This window comes from Dendrobates tinctorius, unplaced genomic scaffold (genome assembly GCF_039654945.1).
Source record: "Dendrobates tinctorius isolate UK_male_01 unplaced genomic scaffold, ASM3965494v1 ptg000201l, whole genome shotgun sequence".
NCBI classification, from domain to species: Eukaryota; Metazoa; Chordata; class Amphibia; order Anura; family Dendrobatidae; genus Dendrobates; species Dendrobates tinctorius.
In genome coordinates, this window is record NW_027361868.1 from 6497611 (window position 1) to 6525028 (window position 27418).

General features: G+C 43.6%; 1 protein-coding gene and 1 long non-coding RNA gene across 2 annotated transcripts in view; one reads left to right on the top strand and one right to left on the bottom strand.

The window, feature by feature from the left end:
• Positions 1 to 318: 318 nt before the first annotated feature.
• LOC141056875 (uncharacterized) lies at positions 319 to 6606 on the bottom strand. The gene is made up of 2 exons (XR_012221946.1): positions 6466 to 6606; positions 319 to 1099 (listed from the first exon to the last, which is right to left on the bottom strand). It is a non-coding gene; the product is annotated as an uncharacterized lncRNA (long non-coding RNA).
• Positions 6607 to 8853: 2247 nt separating this feature from the next.
• PTPN14 (protein tyrosine phosphatase non-receptor type 14) overlaps positions 8854 to 27418 on the top strand; it is a 95110-nt gene continuing 76545 nt past the window's right edge. Inside the window, exon 1 of the mRNA XM_073553360.1 lies at positions 8854 to 9207. The gene's annotated coding sequence lies outside the window, so the exon portion shown is untranslated. The remainder of the gene's footprint in view (positions 9208 to 27418) is intronic.

Sequence of the window (27418 nt, forward strand, 5' to 3'; positions counted from 1 at the left end):
ACCCTCAGGGTATGTATTTATGACGTCTTTTAACCTCACCCAGTTTTTGAAGCAGAAAACTCTCCGGGAATCTGGTTGTTTTTTTTCTGAATCGTCTTTGTATCTTTTTTTTTCCCCCCGAGTGTTTTTCCAACAGTTTTAAACTTTAGCGGGTTTTTTTGGAGTCTTTTCCCATGGTTTTTGTGATGTCTTCTTTATTGTCTTTTTCCGTGAGTTTTTTTTTCACTCCCCTGAATATCGCAGAAACCACTAGCGCTTTTTTGTTTTTTAGCAAAACTGATGGCAAAAGGCTTAAAAAAAACAAAATGTCTGGGCGTCTTTTAAGCTTTTCCATTGACTTTTATTGGAAAGTACAGAGCTTCTTTTAGAGCATAAACCGCCTGAAGAGTGGACCGGTCACTTATTTTAACGACTTGATTTTTTTAGAGACCTGAAGAGGATGAAGGACATTCAGAAACCTGAACATGTGCACAGCGAGCCTTTTTTATATAGAAATACAGATTTCCATGCTTTGGAGCTTTTTCTGATTGGTTTTTCATAATCCGCCTGAAAAAGGCGTCATATGCACATATCCTTATACCATAAAAACAACGGACAGCAGTCAGGTAACACGTGGACGGCATCTGTCATCCGTTTTTTTAAAGTAAGCGTTCACTTGAGTGAGTTTGATTCGTGACTCGGATCAAAAATGGAGATGTGTCCGCAAAAAAAAAAAAAAAACACAAGAAAGTGAGCGGCAACATATTTTGGGTACTTGTTCTATGCATTAAAGCCCCTGCTCGTATGTGACAAACGGATGTCAGATATGTCGATTTTTAGGTTTGGAAAGTCTAAAGACACTTCCATCCAGCTCCTCTTCTGCACTTGCGTGGCATTCGTGCCACTGGGTGATGTCTTCTTAACCTTGGGCCATTGGTGCGGAGACATGCCCGCTCTTGTAAACCTCGACCTGTTTGTTTATTGGGATTGCGTAATGAACATTCCACGTCCAACATCCAGAAGATGACTCAATGGGTGGAATCATTTCGTGTTTACCAGGTGTAGATCTGGCGCCGCTGCGGGATATTATTTTCACTTGGCTTCTAATTTGGGTTATTTTCTGGAATAAACAAGAACAGAATGAAAATTAATAATTTATATTACAGCAAAATCTGACATAGCGAGGGTGCACGCATTCATTGCAGCATATACTTCTGTGTCCGGCTTAGGCCGGTTTCACATTAGCGCTTTTTCAGCGCACGCACGGCCGGGGGTAGCTCCGCCCCCGAGCCGGCTCTCTGCCCGGCGTGCCCGCCCCTTGCTTGTAGTGCCGCCTACTAGCGGACAGCGGCGCCTGCGATCGGCGCACCCTATCTTTAGCATGGGGTGCGCAGATCGTGCGCAGGCCGTGCGCTAGTTGCGCTTTGACCTGCGCTGCGCACTTTTGACGGTGCGCCGTGCGCGCCAAAATCAAACTTTTCGGATTTTGGCGCGCACAGCGCACCGTCAAAAGTGCGCAGCGCAGGTCAAAGCGCAACTAGCGCACGGCCTGCGCACGATCTGCGCACCCTATGCTAAAGATAGGGTGCGCCGATCGCAGGCGCCGCTGTGCGCTAGGAGGCGGCGCTACAAGGAAGGGGCGGGCACGCCGGGCAGAGAGCCGGCTCGGGGGCGGAGCTACCCCCGGTCGTGCGTGCGCTTAAAAAGCGCGAATGTGAAACCAGCCTTAGTTAACCTCATTGGTATGCTCACACTTGAAAAATGTGGACATATTACAGTACCCGCAAAGTGGAGAATTTAACCCTCAGACTTGTGCACATGGGGGCGAGCGCCATCTGTAAAGGCAATGGGTAGCGCTCGTCCAATTTTTACGGTCGTCTGCATCATCCATAGATATTAATATGGAGTTGGCCCTTTTGCAGATATAGTCATATGTTAAAGTTTGGGCACCCCTATTAATGTTAACCTTTTTTCTTTATAACAATTTTGGTTTTTGCAACAGCTATTTCAGTTTCATATATCTAATAACTGATGGACTCAGTTATATTTCTGGATTCAAATGAGGTTTATTGTACTAACAGAAAATGTGCAATCTGCATTTAAACAAAATTTGACCGGTGCAAAATTATGGGCACCCTTATCATTGACATTAATATTTCGTAGATCCTCCTTTTGCAAAAATAACAGCCTCTAGTCGCTTCCTGTAGCTATTAATGAGTTCCTGGATCCTGGATGAAGGTATTTGTGACCATTCCTGTTTACAAAACAATTCCAGTTCAGTTAAGTTTGATGGTCGCCGAGCATGGACAGCCCGCTTCAAATCATCCCACAGATGTTCAATGATATTCAGGTCTGGGGACTGGGATGGCCATTCCAGAACATTGTAATTGTTCCTCTGCATGAATGCCTGAGTAGATTTGGAGCGGTGTTTTGGATCATTGTCTTGCTGAAATATCCATCCCCTGCGTAACTTCAACTTCGTCACTGATTCTTGCACATTATTGTCAAGAATCTGCTGATACTGAGTTGAATCCATGCGACCCTCAACTTTAACAAGATTCCCGGTGCTGGCATTGGCCACACAGCCCCAAAGCATGATGGAACCTCCACCAAATTTTACTGTGGGTAGCAAGTGTTTTTCTTGGAATGCTGTGTTTTTTAGCCTCCATGCATAACGCCTTTTTGTATGACCAAACAACTCAATCTTTGTTTCATCAGTTCACAGGACATTCTTCCAAAATGTAACTGGCTTGTCCATTGTGCTTTTGCATACCTCAGGCGACTCTGTTTGTGGCGCGCTTGCAGAAACGGCTTCTTTCGCATCACTCTCCCATACAGCTTCTCCTTGTGCAAAGTGCGCTGTATTGTTGACCGATGCACAGTGACACCATCTGCAGCAAGATGATGCTGCAGGTCTTTGGAGGTGGTCTGTGGATTGTCCTTGACTGTTCTCACCATTCTTCTTCTCTGCCTTTCTGATATTTTTTTGGCCTGCCACTTCTGGGCTTAACAAGAACTGTACCTGTGTTCTTCCATTTCCTTACTATGTTCCTTACAGTGGAAACTGACAGGTTAAATCTCTGAGACAACTTTTTGTATCCTTCCCCTGAAAAGCTATGTTGAATAATCTTTGTTTTCAGATCATTTGAGAGTTGTTTTGAGGAGCCCATGATGCCACTCTTCATAGGAGAATCAAATAGGAGAACTACTTGCAAGTGGCCACCTTAAATACCTTTTCTCATGATTTGATACACCTGGCTATGAAGTTCAAAGCTCAATGAGGTTACAAAACCAATTTAGTGCTTCAGGAAGTCAGTAAAAAGTAGTTAGGAGTGTTCAAATCAAGAAAATGATAAGGGTGCCAATACTTTTGCACCGGTCAAATTTTGTTTAAATGCAGATTGCACATTTTCTGTTAGTACAATAAACCTCATTTGAATCCAGAAATATAACTGAGTCCATCAGTTATTAGATATATGAAACTGAAATAGCTGTTGCAAAAAACAAAATTGTTATAAAGAAAAAAAGGTTAACATTAATAGGGGTGCCCAAACTTTAACATATGACTGTAACAGCTTCCGATCTTCTAGAATGGATTTCTATAAGATTTTGAAGGGGTCTGTGGGAATGTTTACCCCTTCATCCAGAAGAACATTTATGAGGTCAGACCCTGATGTTGGGCTCTAATTTGCACTCCATTCTGAGCTAGTGGAAAGAAAGAGCTGTTACTATCTTTCCTATACACAGCAAACTTTTCTTTGGACACAGAGAGACAAGCAGCGGCATGGAGGATATTATACAGGAAGATGTAAATCCAGCTCTGGAGAGAGGCAAAAAACCTGTTCAAGAGCTCTGCACGATCTTTATGTGTCTCCCTCTTCCTGTTTTCTCTCTCTGCGCCTCACTCCTCCTCTTCCATCTACTCTCCATAGAGTGTAATGTGCTGTATAACCTGACATCACTGTGAGCTGACAGTCGGTCATGGCTTCAGCTGTTTTTTTTTTTGCTTTCCAAAAAAGATGACAAGTTTAGGAGGCAGAGAAGAAAGAATAAAAGAGGTTGATAACGGGGGGTGTGGGTAGGGTGGGAAGGAGAATTCTCTGATATGATACATTACAGAGTCCGCTCTTCGCCAATCGTTACATTATAGGATCCAATTCAAAGTACTTGTTCTCACCCACAAAGCTCTCCACAGTGCAGCACGCCCTTACATCTCCTCCCTCATTTCTGTCTATCGGCCTAACCGACCGCTGCGCTCTGCAAATGACTTTCAACTAACCTCTGCTCTAATCCCGACTCCAAGATTTCTCCCGCGCTGCGTCAATCCTCTGGAATGCTCTACCCCAAGAAATTAGGACTATCCACAATTTGCATAGTTTCAGGCGCTCCCTCAAAACACATCTGTTCAGAGCGGCCTATCACGTTCAGTAATCAAAGTCATTCTATGTGTAAGTGTGCGTGTGTAGCCCATTCACTATCTCCATCTATCCTTCACTCCCTCAAGATGGCTGGACCATCATTGTAAATACACCATTGTAAATACACCCCTGTACTTTGTATCCCCCCACCTCATTGTAGATTGTAAGCTCTCACGAGCAGGGTCGTCTTATTTTGCTTTAATTATTGTATTGTTAACGTTGTTACTTATGACTGTTGTGTTTTGAAACTGTTAAACTGTAAAGCGCTGCGGAATATGTTGGCGCTATATAAATAAAGATTATTTTTATTTCTTACATCTACCTGCACTATTGATCTACACTTAAAATTTAAGATTTTCCTTTATTGGAATAAAGGGATCAAGCCGACCCCTCAAAAAACAATCCCGTAGCCTAACACTTGCACCGCCAAAAATAAAAACAGAATTAATATAAATCCACAATAAGCAAGTGTGACTGAGCCCTTACAGAATAAACAGAGATAATACTCCCGGGTCCTGTATAATGACTGGAGCCCTAAAAGTTAATGAGCTGGATGGGGGTATAAAATACTGGAGGTTTAAGAGAACAAACGAGTGTCACATTCTGCACCTCCCGGCCAGTTTGTACTGCGTCGCCTCTCACCAGGTGTCTCAGTGTTTGCTGCAATCGCAAACTCCACAGGCGGATACACCGAGCATGGAAAACTGGGGGAAACTCATAAGGAGCAGATAATCTGCAGCTGCTATACTCTGACCCTATAAAATGGTTAACTTGGAGAAAAAAGTGGGTCCGCCATGTTGGAACTTTTTGGATGATAAATGACTACTTACTCCACATCCCTCCATACATAACACTCGCTCAACGTGCTTGATGGGATCATCCCTTTCTACGTCTCTGCTACAGATTACCTTTATAACCTGAAGCGGGAGGCCCAAGAGAAGATCCATTCCTGCTCTGGAGGACCGTGCGTTAAGCACTGTTCACACTAGCATCATCAGCTATGTTTCTAAGCTACGGCTGCTGCAACAGATCCATTTTGGGTTTAAATCAAATGGAGAGCATACGCTATTCCACTGGCGGAAACAGACAGAAAAGGCCCTTGTGCAAGAACAATATACGGGCCCTTCGCAGCCCCAAAAGTTCCTAAAAATGCAAATTTGCACCTGCTTTGGAGGTAGAAATGGGCCCCCTTACCTCTTGGCCCCCTGTGTGGTTGCACCAATGATATGTATGCTCCAGGGCTATTCCTAGATGTCAAATACTTGAAAGGTTAATTTGAGTGCACCATGTAATACAACAAAGAAAATATGCATCTGATCTCCGCCATGCCGCCGCCGACCACATGGTGACCCGTTGCACCACAGCTACTACTTTGGTCACCTTGTTGCTGTAGCTTTATTCATCGTTTGCAACCTTTTAAACATTTCAATCAGTTTTTGCACAATTTTGCTCTAATATGGGGCTTTTTGCTCATGAAGAGGTGCAAAGGACACATAAAGCATTTTTAAATCTGTGCAAAGGTCTGTTTTTGATCCATGTCAAACTCCCCCCCCATTGAAAACAACGGGTCCATGAAATTAAGCAGCATCACACGAGCGCCATCCGTGTGTCATCTGAGTGTTGCCCATTTTTGAGGCTTCGTTTAGAGCTCATTCACACATAGCAATTTGCCATTTTTTTCTGTGCGTTTTACAGTACCAGCAAAGTAGTGAGATTTCTGAAGTCTTGTGCACAAGCACCTCTAAGGGTATGTGCACAAGTCGCGGATTACCCTGGGAATTTTTCCACGCGGATTTTGCTAAATCCGCAGGTAAAATGACCCGCGGATTTTCTGCAGATTTTGTGCGGATTTCGCCTGCGTTTTTACAACTGCAAATTTCTATAATGGAAGAGGTGTAAAAACGCTGCGGAATCCGCACAAAGAATTGACATGCTGCGGATTCAAGTCCGCAGAAAAATCTGCAGCATGAGCACAGCGTTTTTCATTTGACATAGACTTTAATGGTAGTGTATATCACTTGCAGATCCGCTGCGGATCCGCAGCAGAATCCGCAACGTGTTCACATACCCTAAGTGTCTGTGACAGATGCTACTCGCTCCTTTGGAGGTGGATGTTGCCCCTTTATCTCTTGGGGCCCAGGGTGACTGCACAGGTTGCACCCTTGTGTGTCCGCCCTTGCTGCAAATACTAACGGTGTGCACACATGTTTCACCTACAAGATAAAAAACAGAACAAGTAAATGAGGCTTTCCCCGCAGCCTGCGCAGTTTGCAATGCAAAAGGTAAAAATTGCAGCAAATTCACATTTCTGCAGCAAAATCTGCAGCGGTTTTCGCACAGACCGTGTTCCCATGTAGTAACCAATAGATAAAAAATACACATATTTGGTATCGCTGCGTTCAGAACTGTTCGATCTATCAAAATATAAGATAAATGAATCCAATCGGTAGACGTTAAAAAAAAAAAATCGAGACACCAGAATTAAGTTTTTCTTCGGCAGCAGCAAAATTGACAAAAAACATTGTATCTACCCCAAATGGTATCAATAAAAACATCAACTCAGGGTGGAAAAAAAATAAGCCCTCACCCAGCTGCAGATCCCCAAAAATAAAAATGCCACGATTCTCGGAAAATGGTGACAAAAACAAAATTTTTTTTTATTTTTTTTATTCTTTTTTTACAAGTTTCAGATTTTTTTCACGACATAAATAATAATAAAAAAACCTATCCATGTCTGGTATCTGTGTACTCGTACTGACCCGCAGAATCATATTATTAGGTCAGTTTTACCATATAGTGAACGAGGTAAATAAAAAAAACAAATAAAAAATACAATTGTGGGATTGCACTTTTTTGCAATTTCAACGCACTTGGAATTTTTTTTCCCCACCGTTTCTAGTACACTATGTGATAAAATTAATGGTGTCGTTCAACAGTACAACCCGGCTCGGTAAAAAAAAAAAAAAAAGCCCCAATACGGCTATGTGGATAGAAAAATGAAAACAAACAAAAAAAAGTTATGGCTCTTGGAAGAAGGGAGAAGAAAAATGAAAATTGCAAAAAAAAAAAAAAAAAAAAAAAATCGCCGATGAGTGAAGGGGTTAATGCTGCTTTTGTTTTCTCGCTGTCCGCTGCGTTTAACAGGTAAAGCAAAATGGATCTGATTTGATAAAAACTTCTCTAAGGCCTCTTTCACACATCCGTTTTGCGCCGTCAGGCGAGATCCGGCTTTTTTTTGTTAAACCGGATCCGGCAAAATGCAATGCCGGATCCGGTTTTTCCCCATTGACTTGCATTAGCGCCGGTTGGCATTGCGGTCCGTCCGTTTTTTGCCGGATCCAGGCGCCGGAATGTGCCGGATCCAGAAAAAGACGGATCCAGCCACCGGATCTGTTTTTTTAAGTCTGCGCATGCTCAGATCCAATTGGCCAGCCCCCAGGAAACAGATATAACCTGCTAGACGGATCCGGCAGAAAAACGGATCCGTTTCCAAAAGTTCTCCAAAATTTACGCCGGATCCGTTTTCTCTAAAAAATAGCTGGATCCTGCCTGACGGCAAAAAACTGATGTGTGAAAGTAGCCTAAAAAACAACTGTTGAACTCTGCGTGGTTTGGTGCATTTTTTTTCCCCATAGACCTGTAAAGGGAGCCGGAAATAAAAATTGCACTTGCTTCTTTTTTTAAGTGTTGCTTCCCAAAAAAATGCAATTATAAAAGCTGCCACAAAATGCATAAAAATAGAATAAACCACAATAAATGGATTGCGTATTTTGCTACAGACATCTGTGAAAAATGTAAAAAAAAACAAACAAAAAAACATGTTTTTGTACATTGGAACATGGTCTTAGGCTACGTGCACACGCTGTGGAATGGGGTGCGGATTTGGCCGCGTGGATTTTGTAAAATCCGCAGGTCAAAAGACCTGCAGTTCTACCTGCGGATTGCCCTGCGGTTTTTTATCTCCACAATGGAGGAGATGGCAAACCGCAGCGGAATCCGCGGAAAGAATTGACCGCAGGAAAACGTCTGCACTGCGGTTTTGTATTCCCATAGGGAATAATGGTACTGTACGCAGCGTGTGCACACACCCTCAGGATTCCATCTCGTCTCCTCTTTCGTCAATGTTTTTATGTTGAATGTAAAAAAAAATCTTAAAATCACATTGAAAAAAAACTAAATTTGTACAACAACAAAAAAAAAACTGATCAAATGTGACTAAGTAATAATGGCATGAAATCCTGGGGGCCTCAGAAAGTCAGGCTGAGAGATTTAACCCCTGACTGCAATTTCCTGCCCAACACCCCCCCTGTAAGTGCAGCAGGTTGTTGCTCTGTCTTCCCTCCAGGATGGGGGGCTGCTCTGTGCCCCCTTTCCCTTTGATTAATAATAAAGCAAGTAGCATCCCCAGTGGCTGCACATTCCTGGGATTCCAGCACTTAAGAAGGAAGGAGAAGAAGCAGGGTCCATCCAATGCACTTCACACCAAGACATTGTGAGTCCCAGGCAGCACCTCCTCCTCCTGTGACTCTGCCCAGTCTCTGCAGCCTCCTCCTCTTCCTCCTCCTCATTATTCTGCCTTCATTTGCAGAGTTTGCAGCCAAAACTTTTTCAGCTCCAGATTTTGGAGCTTGCAGAGTCCTGCTCCTGGCTGGAGACCTGATGCTGGAGATCCAGGCTGAGTCTCTGCTGCAGGTGGAGGGTGACTTGTTGTCTGGTGGAGGAGACTTGAGGACACAGGGTTTTGTTTTTTTTATTGTTGGCTGGAGCTTTTTCTACAGACTGGAGTGAGCAGCATTGGGGACTCATGCAGGTAAGTGCACACTGGGCTCAGGTCTCATTGCTTTCTCCTCCTGCAAGGGGACAGAGGAGGCCACAGGCACAGCAAATATTTGGGATGACCTTTATCTTTTTTTTTATTTTATTTTTTTTGTACATTGAGGTGCCTAATTCTCCCTGTAGGCCAGTGATGTCTGTTGCTTACAAAAATAATCGTTGCACAAATTTTTGTATTTATGGTCATGGTGAATTTTGGATGCAATTGTAGTGATTGGATATATATTATACTATTAACTACAATTGCATCCAATATAAAATATTTTTTTTCTATCCCCCACAAATGCATTGAGAAACGTCTATCCCTTTGTACTGGGTTTATTTTTTTTTTTTTTTATGGGATTATCATTCATTAAGTTATTAGTGTGCATTGCAGAAACACAGCAATGAGGAGAGAGAGTAGAAAAAAATAAAATTAAAAAAAAAAAAAATATATATATATATATATATATATATATATATATATATATATATATATATCTATCTCTCTCAAGAGATAATGGAACAGCACAATCCAAAATCTTCAGGTGCACAGGCCTCCCAAGCAATTATCCCTAAAGCCAAAATTCACATATGAAAAACTGAAGGCAGCACTCCTTTTCAAAAACAATGTGGTTTTATTTCAGACCCACATGGTTGGTGACGTTTCGGCTCATGCAGAGCCTTTATCAAGCCATATATAATTCTGTAATTTGCACCCTTGGCGGTGAAGAAGTTAAACCCCAGACGGGCACGTCGTCGCCCCGGCGCGGATCCGTGCTGGAACATGTCTGCTCCTCGCATCCGACAATGTGTGTTCTGCCTGGATCCGTACGTTGTGTGTTTACACTGGCATCCGTGGACCGCCCACTGTGGTTTTTTTTTTTTTTTACCTTGTCCCTTTTGTTAAGCGATCAGTCAAGTCTGCACTGGCCGCAGAGACCCCGCTCCTCATCTGGTTACAACACACTTCTCTGACATTCCTGCTTTCTACTAATATTACACCTGAATGGGATATGTGCCATGTCTGGCCCCGCTGCCGTATTGCTGCTCTATTAGGACGTGTGTGGTGTTTTTTTTTTTTTTTTTTTTTTTCTTTCCATTCAGGAGTCCGGGAAAGCTGAGTGACGAGCACTACAGGAACCGTCATGGTGGCCAATGTGGATGTGAGAAACCTGTGAAGTTCAGACTACTTATGTTTTTGGCTTCCACACGGGCTGTTACCTGGCATTCTCAAACTCCTTGGGGTATATTCACACTGAGTTGTTATTGGAATGGAAACTGAAACACACGTTTTTCATGACTTTTCTCCGAGGAAAATTTGAATCAGTTTCTTCTCCAAAACCTCAGCAAAAATACTCAGTGTGAACAGGATAATGGTATCTGCACAGGCTTTTTGCTGTGTTTTTGGAGCAGAAACTGATTCGAATCATCAAAATTTTTTTTTTTTTTTTTTTTTTTTTTTTTAAGAAGATTTGGAGTATTTCTGCTCTAAAAGCTCCTCAAATTCTTCAAAAACTCTTTAGGTTATGCGCACACTGAATCTTGGAGCGGAAACTGAGTGGAAACTCCAAATCCTCTTAAAAAAAAAAAAAAAAAGCTTTGAAATGTTACGTAATCTTGGTGCAACTTGAGGCCGCGTTATCATTTTGTGACTCTTGTATCTCTCCTGCCATTTTTGCCCAGCTTGGAAAAAGTTGCATGACGACCGGCGCTCATCAAATTCATGACAAGTGTCAGCAGTTTCTACGCCCCAGATGTTTCTCCAGCGGGGACTTAACTCTCAAAGTGGTCGTATGGACATCAAAGTGGAATTTCTGAGGCTTTTGGAGCAAATCTGCTTCACAGTCCTCTCTGGGGGAGGAAGAACTTTTGTAATGCTAGAATAATGATGTTTGGTTATAAGGCCTACTGGGCAAGGAATTAGGGAAGTAATACAGACAAGAAAATAAGGGTATGCGCACACGCTGCGGATTCTACTGCGGATCCGGCCCTGCGGTTCCGCAGACATTGTACAGTACAATGTTAGCCAATGGGATTTCAAATCCACAATGCACATGCTGCAGACTTTTCCATGTGGTTTTAAATCCGCAGCATGTCAATTCTTCAGATTCCGCAGCGGTTTGACACCTGTTTCATTGTCCAGGTGTCAGTCCGCAGGGGAAAACCGCTGGTCACTTAACCTGCGGATATCCCTGCAAATCCGTGCGGAAAAATCCGCAGGTGAATCCGCAGCGTGTGCACTCAGCTTAAGGCTGCCAAACGGTCTCGTCAGATTTTGGTGCAGATTCGGAACGGAAATCTACGTCAAGTCTGACGACAATCTGGATCCTAAACGTAGAAAGCTGGGGGGCTTTTCCTATGTTTATTCATGGTACTTCACACCAAACACCTGCGTCAGACTATGAGTGTAAGCTTCAGGCTTCTTAGGTGGATCATATAGTATAATAAATGGCGCATATAAGTCTCTTGCAAAAATTAAGACACCCCTGCACAGTTCTATAAAAATCAGCTTCTCTCCATGTCTGACAGCCATTCCATTCCAGTGTCAGTTGAATTCCAATCAGAGTACACCTCATTCTACTTGAGGTAAGCGCACACGTTGCGGATTGGTATGCGGATCCGCAGCAGATTTGCCTCTGCGGATCCGCTGCAAATCTGCTAGTGATATACAGTATAATGTTATCCTTTGGAAAATAAAAACCACTGTGCACATGCTGCGGAAAAATCCGCCCAGAAACGCAACTGTTTATTTTCCGCAGCATGTCAGTTCTTTGTGTGGATTCCGCAGCGTTTTTACGCCCATTCCATTATAGCAATCCACAGGTGCAAAATTCGCACAAACGGCAGGAAATCTGCAGCAAATACGCATAAAAAAACGCAGGGATTTTGACCTGCAGAAAAAAACGCACACCAATCCACAACGTGTGCACATACCCTAAATGTTCTTCTGATTAGGTGATCACCTGAACCAAATCATATTTAACAAAGGAAAGTATAAAAAAAAAAAAAAAACCCTGCTGTGGTGTTCACAATCCTCTTCCAATAGGACAAGCTGGATGGCAAAACAAGTGCTAGTAATATCCCAAAAGTAATAGGAATGAAAAAATAACTTTTATCCATGCCAAAGGAGTTGAAAAGAAAAGTCTTGAGTGAGGTAAAGAAGGGCTCAATTCTGGCTTTGCTAGCAGAGGGATACAGTGAGCGTCATTTTGCCTCCATCCTTAAAATTTCTAAGATGGCAGTCCATTACAATAAGGTGAAGCAGCAGGCACTGGAGACCACAAAGCTACAGACCAGAGGAGGGTGAAAACGACTCTCCACTGACTGGGATGACTGTTAACTTATTTGAATGTCACTCAGCAACCGCAGGATGACATCAAGTGACCTACAAAAGGAATGGCAAATTGCAGCTGGGGTGAAGTGCATGGCAAGAACAGTTTGTAACAGGCTCCTAGAGGCAGGGCTGAAGTCATGTAAAGCTAGAAAAATAATTACCGGTAATTTGATTTTCCAGAGCCATGACCGCACCGCAGACATGAGATGGTATCCGCCCCCAGGAAACCTGTAGCAGAGACATAAGAAGGGGGCGGCACCTCTCTCCTCAGTTTGTTTCAGAGTATGCAAAGGTAACCGCCTTTATTAGTTTACATACATGTTATATAACAGTGTCACTAATATTCAGCTTTTTCCTTTTTATTTTTTTTTTTTTACATAGATTTACATATCCAGATACAACTTTAAATTTTCTGGTGCACCACACAACCATCACCAAGATAGGGTGGGAACAATGCGGTGCTGTCATGGCTCTGGAAAATCAAATTACCAGTAAGTAATTATCATTTTTTCCCTTCCCCATGACAGCACCGCAGACACGAGGAAAGATAGAATAGACTCCTAGGGTGGGACAACAGCAGACAACACTTTTCTCCCAAAGGCCAGATTTGAGGGCCCTAGGTCTAGTCTATAGTGTCGGAATAAAGTGGATGGTGAAGACCATACTGCTGCTTTACAGATCTGCTCAACTGAAGCATTTGCCCTTTCAGGCCAGGACGTGGCTATGGCTCTAGAGTGAGCCGTTACACCCAGTGGGGGAGTCTGATCTAAAGAAGAATAAGCCAGTGCAATGCCCATAGGTAGCCATCGTGCAATTGTTGATTTTGAAGCTTTCTTACCCCTGTTTTTCCCCTGAAAGGAGACAAAAAGGACTGAAGACTGTCGCCATGATTTTGAGGCTTCTATATATTGAAGCAGGCAACGTCTGACATCTAGGCAATGGAAGGTTTTCTCTCCCTGGGATTTGGGATTTGGAAAAAACGAGGGCAAAATTATCTCCTGCTCCCTGTGGAATTTACCTTCGATAGGAAGGCCGGATCAGTTTTTATGATCACTCTTATCATCCAAAAAGGTGGTATATGGTGGATTTACAGATATTGCCTGCAGCTCGCAGACACGACGAGTTAGGGCCCCCAGGAGTACTGTTTTTAGCGTTAGCGCCTTTATTGAGATAGAAGCAATAGGCTCAAATGGAGACGCTGTCAGTGCCCTTAATACTAAATTTAGATCCCAGGGAGCTACTTTAGATGTTAATTTTGTGGGCCTGGATGTAAAGGAGTCCTGAATGGATCCATGGGTGATCAGCCAGTCTTTGATCAGACAATGCACCCAAGGCCGATACCTGCACTTTTAGGGTGCTTGTGGACAGTCCTTTTTCCAGTCCTTTCTGGAGGAACTCTAGGATCTTTTATTGGTATTTTCTGGGCTGTCCCAGTCCATTGTCGGCCTGTGAACTGCAAGAATTTTTCCCAAGTTTTTTGGTATTTACGTGAAGTTACCTTCTTTCTGCTAGCGAGCAGGGTGGTTACTAACGGGACTGAGAACCCTTTTGCTAGGAGTGCCCTTTCAAGTTCCACGCAGTGAGGTGCAGCCTGTGAATCCTGGGGTGTTCTACTGGGCCCTGGTATAGCAGATTCGGGGTATCTGGGAGGATCCATGGGTCTGAGATAGACATGCGTCTGAGCCATGTGAACCATGCCCTTTTCGGCCAGAAGGGCGCAACCAGGATTGTTCGCGCATTGTCCTGTCGGATCTTTTTCAAGACTACTGGAATCAATGAAAGCGGGGGGAACGCATAGGCCAGACGAAATTTCCACCGGTGTAGTAGCGAATCCACCCCCTCTGGTTGCTCTCTTGGATTTAGGAAGTAGAACCTGTCCACTTATCGTTTTTTTTTTTTTTTTTTTTTTTTTTTTTTTTTTTTTTTTCTCCTCCCCCTTCCCCCTGGTAGCAAACAGGTATACCTCCAGTGTGCCCCAGGCAGCGCAGATTTCCCAAAATATCTTTTGACTTGGGGACCATTCTCCCTGGTGTAGTACATGACGGCTTAAATCGGCCAGATAATTGTCTGCCCCCTTTAAATGTGTACCCGATAAGGACAGAAGATTGTTTTCCGCCCATGCGAATAATTCCCTGGCCTCTGCCATAAGGGTTGCCGACCTTGTACCCCCTTGTCTGTTTATGTATGCTATGAGCGTGTTGTCGGATAATATGGTGACATGTCTCCCTTGCACTTCTCGCTTTATTAGGGGAAGGGCTCGCCTCACAGCCGCCAGTTCTTTTAGATTTGAGGATGCATCCCTCATTCCGGGTTCCCACTGGCCCTGTAGGGTTCGTTTCTCTGTGTGCCCCCCAACCACTCGGACTTGCGGCCGTGGTCAGTACCTCCGAGTTTTGCGTAGTCCAGGGCACTAATCTGTTTAAGATTTCGTTGCTCAGCCACCATTTTAATGACTCCTGCACTTGAGGGGAGAGAATGATCTCCTGATTTAAATTGGAAGGACCCTTCTCCTGTTCGGATAGGATCTGCCACTGTCGCTCTCTCGTATGGCTTTGTGCCCACCGGACCGCTGGGATTGTTGCTGTTAACGTGCCCAGGAGCGACATCGCCTCACTTACTGATATGGCTCAACCGGATTGTATCCGTTGTATTTTTTGCTGGATAGCCCCAACTTTCCTTTCTGGAAGAATGCACTGCTGTTTTAATGAGTCCAATTGAATTCCAAAGAATTCTTGTGACTGCACTGGAGTTAATTTGTGTTTGTTTTTTTTTTTTTTTTTTTGTTTTTGTTTTTTTTTTAAGATTAATCATCCAGCCTAACCTGGTTAATATTTTCAGGACCTTTGTAACTGCATTTTCGCAATTTTGCTTGTCGTTTGCTATGACGAGGAAATCGTCTAGATAGGGTACCAACAGAATATTTTCCCTTCTTATAAAGGACGCTACTTCCCCGATTTTTGTAAATATATGAGGGGCCACTGATACCCCGAAGCGTAGGCACTGGTACTGGAGATGAGTGGGGACTTGAGCAATCTCTACTACCAATCTTAGATATTGTTGGTGTTTCCCCCCCCCCCATATTGGGACATGGTAATAGGCGTCGGTAAGATCTATTACTGCCATGTAGCAACCTGGGTCGAGTAGCTTCACTGCTGACCCCAAGGTCTCCATTTTGAATTTCTCTGTTCTGATGTATTGGTTCAGGGCTTTGAGTTTGAATATTGTTAGTGACCCACCTGGTTTTGGCGTGAGGAACAGAGTGCTTTAAAATCCTTTCTGTATTTGATGATCCCTACTTTTATTAGTACCTCCTTTTGCATGAGGAGTTGAATCTCCTTTTCTAGCGTGGCCTGATTCTCTTTGGCTACCCGGGTCACTTTTACTCTTTGAGGTGGAAGGCTTAGAAAACGTAGTCGTAGGCCCTCGGCTAACAGGTCGGTTACCCACTTTGAGGCGGGCAATGCTACCCATTGATGGACCCCTCCAGGGTCTGCCCCGCGTGGTTCTATCGTCTGGCTGCCCTCGGCTCCCTCTGTTCCCTGCTCCACGAAAGGACGAGCGAGCTTCAGTCCACCGACGCCTAGGGAAGGGGGGTGGAAACCGTTTTTCCTAAAAGGCACTTTTTCTAAAATTTCGTCCAATGCTTTCCCAAACAGGTATTGACCCTCACACGGGACGGCGCAGAGTTTAACCTTTGACTGGAAGTCTGCCGACCAGTTTTTTAACCAAAGTGCCCTGCGGCCTGAATTTGAAAGGGAGCGTGCACGGACGGCACCTCGTACAGAATCTACTGCGGCGTCAGCCAGGAATCCTGCTGCCTTCTGTAGGGAAGGTATTGCCTCCAGCAGTGTTTCCCTTGGGCATTTATTCTTAATTTGGTCACTTAATTCATCTAACCACTTGACCATAGCATGTGCTGTACAAGTGGCGGCCACCCCCGGCATAAATGATCAAGCAGATTTTAGAAAAGCGTCTGCTTTCTTGTCAAGGGGATCTTTTAAGGCGCCCATGTCCTCATGGCAATGCTATTCCCTTGGATGTACTAGCAATGGTGGCATCTAGTCTGGGAGCTTTTTTTCCCATTTATCGCATACCTCATCAAACGGGTATTTAAGTTTGAGTGCCTGAGGTATGGACTTTTTTTTTTTTGTTCCTTCCATTCCCTCTTGATCAAATTTAACAGGTTATCATGGAAGGGAAAAACCCTTTGTTTTTTTTTTTTCCCCCTCAAGATTGCTAAACATAGCATCTTGTATTGACTTTGGCTCTTTTGGTGTTTCAAGTCCCATTGTGGACCTTACAAGCTTTAGTAATTTCCCAATGTCCTCAGATAGGAAATATGGACAGGGCCGGATTAAGGTTGGTGGGGGCCCCTGGGCAGAAAATCTGGTGGGGGCCCCCATATCATTAACATTTTAGCCATAACAGTAGAGCGCGAACTGTAGCACTTAGATGTACAATCTAATCTTATCCTCTTGTTCTGCCACATTCAGATTTACAGTACTACAATAGAGATACAGTCCAGGATAACTCAAAGCAGTCCAATTATAGACAGAAAGAGTTACTCACATTTTTTTTTTATTGAACCCAATGTTAAGACAGCCAAGGAATAATAAAAATGCAGAAAGGGAAAGTTTTCACCGGCAGCAATTGTTGCTGGCTGAAGGAGGATATATCACCTGTCTTAATGTGCCTGTGAGCATCTCCAAGTACAAGGGGGAGGTGTTGGCGATCGAAAACATGCTCTATATAAAAGTGTGTACAGATAAAAGCTTAAATGTATACATTACAAGCTTTACTGTATTTTTTCCCACAATGATGTATGATTTTGTCTGGCTCTCTTGCTTTCCACATAATATAACAATTTCAAAGCATCTTTTCCCATAACTCTGAATTGTACTTTTTCTGTAATACCTCTTAGAAAGTCGTGAATAAATTGACAACTAAGTTTTACCACCCCCCCTGTCAAATCTCTGTATCCAACACATGTCTGTCATCAGATTGCAGAGCTCCAGGGGAAAATTAACACACAGAATAAGTAAAATGTCAACATTAGTACCAGCATTAAATGCAAAAATTTTTATATGTGCCTTAAAAATTTCACTTACCCATCATATAATGAAATAGAGTACGTTGAGAAGGATCATATGAACTCTATCCATCAAACATCCAATGATTCTTGTAGTAACCTCAAAACACAACTTGTATGCTATAAGGAAATGAAAATTATAAAAAGTTAAAATAATCATCATTAGAATGGAATGGATATGAGCAGACTAGAACTTTGCAGCTTTGCTTACCTAACAGTTATTCTCCATGTATAATTTAAGATGTATATATCCAGGTAATCCAAGATGTATGATAACAGATTTGATGCCACGAACAGAACACCCATAATGTATTAAACATAAAAGGAACTGAAAAAAAAAGAAGGGGTTAAACGCATGTTTTTACTTATGTTAAAGTGATTAAAGGGGTTGTGCTGTCTCCCCTGCTTCTGACTGCTCTACAGCATACCATATCTGAGCTTTTAAGGATGTACATATCATATTTGATCACAATGTGAGCATAGTTTTACAAACCTTTTGGAACATTTAGGAAGGCCAAAGTACTGGAAACTTAGAGGTGAACTTTTCTTGATTTTTTTTCATAGCAAATTCTAGAATCAGATCTGAAAAGTCTAGCTCTTCAAGAATGTCATGTTCAATACTTAACAAGCAAAGGTGGGATAGACGTTCCTGGACCATTGTACTGCGAAGTCTGTTTTTAATTAGCTTCATTTTGGAGAATGATCTCTCTCCACTGCAATTGGTTACCATCAAGACCAAATACATTCTCAAAAGAATTTCAATATTTGGGAATGTACTCTTGAAAGGGTCCTTTAGCACCATTTTATACAGGGACGGCATCATATATAACTAGAGAGGATGGTACGTAATAAGGGATGGTGTTATACATAATAAAAGAGGAAACTATGTAACTAAGGATGGTGTTATACAGAATTAGTGAGTACACTATATACTAAGGGACTGTATTAGACATAATAAGCGTTAATGTCTTCCTCCACCTCCCCCTGTTCCTAAGGCCATTATAAGTCCGGGAGTCCCCCCACACCCCTCATTGTCCTCCCCTCGCATCCCATTATTGTCCTCTCCCCCACCTCCATCATTTTCTTCTCCACCACTATCTTTGCTTTCTCCCCCACCACTCCCATCATTGCCCATTCCACCACCTCCATCATTTCCTCCTCCACCACCACCACCATCATTGCATTCTCACCCACCACCCCATCATTGCCCTCTCGACCATCACCCCATCATTGTCTTCTCCCCATCACTGCCTTCTCCATCACCCCATCACTGCTTTCTCCCCATCACTCCCATCATTGCCTGCTCCATCACTCCCATCATTGCCTGCTCCATCACTCCCATCACTGCCTTCTCCATCACCCCCATCACTGCCTTCTCCATCACCCCCATCACTGCCTTCTCCATCACCCCCATCACTGCCTGCTCCATCACCCCCATCACTGCCTTCTAGATCATCACTCCCATGTCCCATCACTGCCTCTGCCTGCTCCATCATACACACAGATATACACAGACAGACATGCATACATACATACGTACACTGATACACACATACATACACACACACAAGACACCACCTCTCTCCTCTCACCTGTCCTCCGCAGCATCGCCAGCGCTTCCTCCCTCACACAGCAGCGGCCGCTGAATGATGACGTGTGAAAACAGGAAGCGCGGCCTCCGGGCAGGAAGCAGGACGGACCCTTGCCGGCCGCTCCGTTCCTGCTATTCACTGACGGCGTCTAATATTTATCCTCGCGCTGCGTTGGCGGTCGCTGCCCAGTGGTGGGGGCCCCCTTAGAAGCTCTTGTGGTGGGGGCCCCGGGGCTGAAGCCCCGCCTGCCCCTCCTATAATCCGGCCCTGAATATGGACGAACCTTTTCCTCGTCCGAGGAGTCCAGGTCCGAGTCCGAGGGCCCTATCTCCCCTTGTTCTTTCTCAGACTCTGTCAGTAGTTATTTCTGTAGGACGGAGAGGAGGGGGCGGGGGTGAAGCAGGAGTTATATCGGAGCCAAGTATAGGTCTGCTCCCTTAATTCATCTTTTACTGTCAACTTTACTTGATCATAGTTTTAATGCTCTGGAGCAGGGATGGTGACTCTTCGGCCACTTTTCTTTTTTTTTTTTTTTTTATGCACGAGCGACAGTCGCTTCTCATAAGATCTAGCTAGGGCCTTTCTGCATAGTGCACATTCCTTGTTCTTTTGCTTTGATGTGGCCTTCCCCCTACAGAAGACATGCATAGGGCAGTTGTTAATATATTGTGCTGCCTTACAAAGGCACTCACCCAGCCCTCTGGGTACCCCGGTAGCTGGTGGCTCTTCCTCCTGCGCGCGCATCTCGCCTTCAGGATCCATCTGCGCTGTGCTGCTGGTCTGGCTCTACAACTCCGGAGTCTGTGTGCAGCCTCTCGGGGACCAGTGGCACCTGCCTTGCCTCCCTTTTTATGGAGGAGCGGTGCGCGCTTCTGGGACCGCTCCTGCCCGGAAGTGCCCAGTACACCGCTCCCCCGGCGTGTGACCTCACTTCCGGTGCGGAGTGACCAGCCTTGCACTGGAGCGGCCACCGGGGAGTCTCACGAGGAGGACAGCGCCCACCGAGCTGGGCTGACAGGCGCGCGCCACCGCGCCTCGCTGCCATCCTCTCCCCGCGGACCTCGGCCTCCTGACCGGACGACATCAGAGGAGGATCCCTCCGGAGGTCCGGACTCTGCCGCAGGCATCTGCCTGCTGGAAACAGGAAACCAAGCTGAGGAAGAGAGGTGCCACCCCCTTCTTATGTCTCTGCTACAGGTTTCATTGGGGCGGATACCATCTCTCATGTCTGCGGTGCTGTCATGGGGAAGTGTTATGAGCTATTTTTCTCCTCCACCAGTTGAGAGGTCCCCTTCCGTTCTCCCTCTGGTGGTGACAGGAGGTAGTGAGGTTTGTTTAAGTGGTAGAGATCTGTCACCTGGTGAGGAAGATAGTGATTGGATCTCTGGAATGTCAGACTGGATATAACACAGCCGTCGCCCTATCCAGGTGCTGGTGATTCAGTCTGCTTCCCTCAGTCTTCTTCTCGGGTCTTGGACTCAGCTCTGTTCCAGTCTTCCAAGATAAGTTTGTTTTTTGCTAATGTTCACACTTGCTCTTGTTGGTCTTTTCAGTTTTTTTTGTGTGGTCAGCCAGCTGGCTGGGCTGTGCTGAATTTCCACTCTTGTTTTCCAAATTGCCCTTTTTTTTGTCCCTTTGGCGTCTTTTTGCTCAGTCTCAGAATATTTCAGAGTGCTGATGTAGTGGGTGAAGTCTAGTGACTTCAGGGTTAATTTTGCTATCAGTTGTGTTTGGACATTTTGTAGGGTTTTTGGCAGATTGCAGACAGTCTTTCCTTTCTAGTTAGTCGGGCCCCATCGTTTGCTCAGCGTATTTTCCTGCCTTTGTTTGTGTTTTCATCTTTTTTCACCGTCAATACATATGGGGGGCTGTCTCTCCTTTGGGGTCTGCTCTGGGGCAGTTTGCCTCTTTTCCTGCTTTAGGCTTATTTAGTTCTCCGGTTCTGACGAGGCGTCTAGGACCACCGTAGGAACGCTCCACGACTGCTGCTAGTTGCGTGTTAGGATCAGGGGTCTGCATAGTTACCAACCTCTTTGGTTTTCTGAGACTTAGCTGGTATTGTTTTTTTATTTCCTCCTCGGCTACCCGTTCATAACAGGGAAGGGGGGAAAAAATGCCTTTCATCAATGAGAAGCAAAGGAGAGCCAGGCTGAAGTTTGCCAAAGACCATAAGGATTGAACCATAGAGGACTGGAGTAAGGTAATATTCTCTAAGTCTAATTTTCAGCTTTGCCCAACACCTGGTCGTCTAATGGTTAGACGGAGACCTGGAGAGGCGTACAAGCCACAGTGTCTTGCACCCACTGTGAAACTTGGTGGAGGATAGGTGACGATCTGGGGATGCTTCAGCAAGGCTGGAATTGGGCAGGTTAATCTTTGCGAAGGATGTTTGAATCAAGCCACATACAAGGTTATCCTGGAAAAACAGTTGGTTCCTTCTGCTCAGGCAATGTTCCCCAACTCTGAGGACTGGTTTTTCCAGCAGGACAATGCGCCATCCACACAGCTAGGTCAATCGGTGTGTGCATGAAGGACCACCACATCAAATCCCTGTCATGGCCGGCCCAATCTCCAGACCTGAACCCCACTGGAATGTAATCAAGAGGGAGATGGATAGTCACAAGCCATCAAACAAAGAACTGCTTACATTTTTGTACTAGTAGTGGCATAAGGTCACCCAAAAGCAGTGTGAGAGACTGGTGGAAAGCAGCCAAGACGCATGAAACCTGGGATTAACAATCGCGGTTATTCCACAAAATATTGATTTCTGAACTCTTCCTGAGTTAAAACATTAGTATTGTTTCTAAATGATTATGAACTGGTTTTCTTAGCATTATTTGAGGTCTACAAGCACTGCGTTTTTTTTTTTTTTTTTTTTGTTCTTTTGACCAATTCTCATTTTTCTGAAAATACGTACATTTAGTGCTAGGAGATTCACAGACATGTCAGTAGTTTATGGAATAAAAGAGCAATTTACATTTTAGTCAAATCTCTGTGTAAAATCTAATATAATAAAGTTCAATGTGGGTGTGTGTGCATGTCCGGGATTGGCATCCGCACCGTCGCAGCTACAGCCACAAAATTTGGCACAGTCACACGTCTGGACCCCGAGAGCGTCATAGGCTATGTTGTGAGGCGAAATTTTAACCCTGTGCGTTCCAATTCACCAAACAATTTTTCCCCTATCTACATAGTGGGGTAAAAAGTGAAAGTGTTGGAGGCAAATTGACAGCTGCCAGATGTGAACAATGGGGACTTAAAGAATGAGAGCGATGGCGCCAAAGAGTATATACCGTACAGTTGCTAAGGTGGGGCCCTGACATGGGATACTCACCACACACGGGGATATGAACACACACAATGCGCCACACACTGCCACGTGCTTCAACCCATATACCACCCTCAGCACACATTTCACCACACATACACCAACCTCGCCACATAAAAGTTGAAACACAAAAGTCGCCACTCAAAACTCGCCGAGCTGTTTAAAGGATGAAAAATGAGCTGTGATTGGTTGCTATCAGCAACAGTTTCCTTTGTAGACAGTTGTGGTAACTGAGGCCTATTATTCTTATCATTTCTATGGTGTTATCGTCCTTCTGTAAAGCTGGAAATAACACAATTTATTACCGTGCCAACACAGACCACCCTCTGACACAGACTGCAGGGGGAGCCCAGTATCACACAGGATAGGATTAGATACACGGCTCAGCAGTCAGTATCACACAGGATAGAATTAGATGCATGGTTTTTATGTGCAATATAATCATTATAATTTGTTATAACTAACCACAATTGGTTACTATGCCCAGGCAACGCCGGGCTCTTCAGCTAGTGTGTATGTATAAAAAATATATACACTAGCTGAAGAGCCCGGTGCTGCCCGGGCATAGTAACTAACTGTGGTTAGTCTTGGCAAATAATTATCCTCTATCCCATAGTCCAGTGTCCATATACCCATCACACATCCTCCATCCCATGTTCAACCATTATGACATCATAATGAGCGGCGAGGCTTGCAACCTATGATGACATCAGCGTCGCCATGGCAACCATTGTGACATCATAATGAGGGGAGGGGCTTGACGCGCGCGCACACACTTTTCCCCAGTTTGTAGACAGGGGCAAAATTGTTTGGTGAATTGGAATGCGTGGGGTTAAAATTTTGCCTCACAACATAGCCTAGGACGCTCTTGGGGTCCAGACGTGTGACTGTGCCAAATTTTGTGGCTGTAGCTGCGACGGTGCGGATGCTTATCCCGGACACACACACACACTTGAGAGAGATAGAAAATATATATATATTTTCTATTATTCGTTACAACTAACCGTAGTTAGTTACTATGACCGGAGAATGCAGGGCTGTTCAGCTAGTATACCTATAAAGAGAAGAATCAGACAAACTGAACATTTTGCAGTGGTCTCTTAATTTTGCCAGAGCTGTATAGTATACGGAGAACATATGGCTCAGTAGAATTTGTTTTATGATTTTTCTATGCGATGCAGTTATTCTACTATTTGACGGAATAAGCTCTCCTAGAACCTATGCTCTACCACTCTGTGCATTCAGTTCCTAGGTCTCCATGGTTACAGACTACAAACATTCCGTGTAGACTGATTTTGAAGTCCTTGAAATTTTTTCTAATCTGATTTTTAAAATGTCTTAAAACCGTTCCAAAAAACACGGTGTACGTGACTTCTAGAAGGATAAGAACTACTCGTGGAAGATCTCCTGATGGCAGATCCTATTCTTCTCAGCCCTGAGCCCCTGCATTCCTGACCTGACCTGTGGACTTTCTGGATCCACCTGCTGCTTTTTTTTTTTTTTTTCTCCTGTGTTGGTTATCGTCCTCTTTCCTAAGTTCGAAGTGATGCAGCCTCCCCTAAATCGCATATTGCTATTATATCAGTGAGTGACAATCCGGTGAGTGGGCATATTGGCAAAAAATGGAAATATAAGGGCCAATTAGACCCAAACTTCTGTCTTTATGTCCCTATGACAACACTTATTGTCTTTTTTAAGCTTTTTCACCGAGACAAATCATTTTAAGTCAAACAGTGTGCAAAACCCTTTATAGAAAGGGCAGAGGAGCAAGAGAGTATTGATCTTTGGGAAATAAGTATTGAAAAGACTCCATGAAGATGAAGGTTGACATATCTTTATGACAGACTAAGGTCTAGAATCAGTTATTGCCTTAGTTTTGGTTTGACAGATATGTTAATTATGGAGGTATTGGAGTAGGGGCAAATGACTTATTGACCCTCTCCAGCGCGTCTCTTCTAAGGTTGGAGGGTCGGTTTAGCTTATCAGTGCCTGTGCACACTAAAGACTTTTTTTCACTGAATTATTTTGTTTTAATTTTATTTCACTCTAATGCCGCTGTTTCACTGATTCTGGAACAGTCTTTCTTTTTCTTCTGTGCCGCTCCATTCCAAAGTTATACCCCTCAATAATAATGGTGCAAATTTCCCCTTCAACCAACTGGGCGTATACCACGGGACCTCCGTGGCTGTGGCCATATTTTTAGTGGCCAGAGTCAGAGGAGAAAAGGCAAACGCTTCCCCTGAAGTTGTTTGGTATACACCCAGTTGGCTGAGGGGAAAATTTGCACCGTTAAAGAACATAACTTTGGATGGGAGGGGGCACAGAAGAAAAAGAAAAGAGCTCTAGATGCTTGCCTTAAACGGATATTCTCAATTCCAAGATCATTTCCCAATATGTAGTAGGGGTAATAATAATGGCAAATACCTCCAATTGGAAGTGTGGTATAGTTCTTCTGATTCGCTATGTTGCTTACCCCATGTCCAGGGCATTGTAGTAGCTTGGGTATCCATGGATACGACCACTGACTACTGTCATTTTGAGTGGTCGTAGGCTTGGCTAAGTGACATAGCTAATCAGAAGAACTATGCAACATTTCTAATTAGAAGTATTTGCTAATTTATTATACCTACTACATATTGGAATAGGATCTTGGAGCTGTGGATACCCCTTTAAATTAAAAAAAAATAATGCAGTCAAAGGTCTTTTTTTTTAAGCCCATTAACACCAAGCAATTCAAGGATGGTGTGATTACCCCAGGGGACACCTTTCTCAGTAGCTGAGCAGTGCAGGAGATGAAGTGGGAGGATGTAACAAAGTAGGGTGATGGCTGGAGGCCATTGAAAACGCTATGAGGGTACGATAACTTGGAGTTTTCTGAGGCATCAAGACGAGGAGCTTTTCAAGAAAACTTTTTTTTTTTTAAGGAATTTTTGGAAGGGATTTTATTTTCTTGAAATATTGTAGTTTTGAATTATTCTCATCGAAGCATTTCTTTTTTTCTTCAGCCTTTTGATTTGACCGCTTAGAGCTGATTTAATCAGGATCCACTTTAATAAAGCGACTTGCATTATTCATTATTTTTAAATAAAATGCCTCTTCGGGAATTAAATGATCAAAAAAACTAATAGAAGCCACTTAATTTAATGACCGGTCCGGAAGAACCTCCATAGTCTTGCATGGAAAACATTGGATTCCATGGACTCGCTTAGTTTTCAGCAATGGTCCTTCTCGTAGATCAGCGTGAGCCTATAGTGCACCTTGGTTCTAGGCCGGAGGTCTTTGTGTCTGGGCATGAGGTCTTTTGTGGGGGGGTGTGAAGATTTTGAGGTGTATTCTGTTTCTGAATACCTTGTTTCTGGAGTTGCCTGTGTCGGTGTACTGTTTTCCTTGCCCTAACCTGACGTTTTCCCATAATGTATAAACATGGCTTCTTCTAATTTCGGGAGCTAAAGGCCTCTTTGTGTGTTGAGACATGCCACCATCTGTGACGACTTTGAGGGCCGTAGATATTAGGCCGAGTTTCACATGTCCATGAAATGCGCCCCGTGCTTGGCCTGATCTGTGCCTCCTGAGCTAACGCCTCTTGGGTATGCACGCTTAGCCTTGCCGAGCGTGCAGGTGATTTTTAGGTGGTTGAGAAATTCTAAATGTGATGATGTAATATCTCTGTGGGGTTCACCACTAGACTTGAATCTTAGATTTCTGCATCCTGCCATGTCTTTTGGGGTTCCTGTTCCCATGAAATAAGGTTTTAGAATTGGCCAATGGTACCAGTTGGGTGTCTTCATAAAGTCACCAGTATTATAACTGGTGTAACTTTTATATATAATATACTTAATTTTTTTTATTTATTTATTTTTTTTTTTGGGGGGGGGGGGGGGGGAAATACATGTAGTACTTGGTTGTATCCAGGGTGGCCGTTTCAGATTTGCAGCTGTCAAAGCCTACTGAGAATTGCAGCAGGACAGCAGCGGTTCTCCTAATCCCGGCTTAAAACAAACACACATTAAGCGTGTTTGTGTATTTTTTTTTTTAAAAGAGGAAAAAAAAGTCATCCAACATCTGTTTTAAATTTGGGTTTTAGTAATGTCTACAATGACTACACCGAGCGTAAGACTTGAGGCTACAATTTAGGGCACCAACTACTTTGCCCTTTGCAGCAAACAATAGGATGTGATGAATAGGGTCACACAAAGAAAAGAATGAGGGGGAATATTTTTTTTTTTTTTTTGTGGCATTGTGTGGAACCTTTTAATAGGAGGCTCATAAATTTTTTTTTTTTTTTTTTTTTTTTTTTGTCCTTGTGGAGGTATCTTGCGTTCCAATGATGGTGGCACTAAATGCTCTGTGACCCTGGTTTTTTTTTTTTTTTTTTGTTTTTTTTTTTATGGTCCACGAAAGGACAGTGTTTGTCAGAGTTCATCAGCCCCGGAGAGCTTGGAATGCATTGTTACGGCCAACACTAAACTTACAAGACTAAGGCAAGAATGTTCCTTTTAAAAACAATTTTTTTTTTTTTTTTTTTTTGTGGCATTGTGTGGAACCTTTTAATAGGAGGCTCATAAATTTTTTTTTTTTTTTTTTTTTTTGCGGACCCCGAGGGTTGAATGTAGCTTGTGAGATCTGTCAACTGTAGGAGAAACCTGTGAAGTTTGGAAAGTTGTGTGCAAGTCATTTTCTCACTTGTCTATCACATCCTACGACAATCATCCGGAAAACAAGGAATTCGTAGACGTTATGTAACAAGGAGTTCAGACCCGAAGGTTTTTTGTTTGTTTTTTTTCCTACAAAGTGTGATATAAAATACTTTTGTATACTGTCCATATTTTGTTCATGTGGTTTTTTAAGGCTCGGGCTACGTGA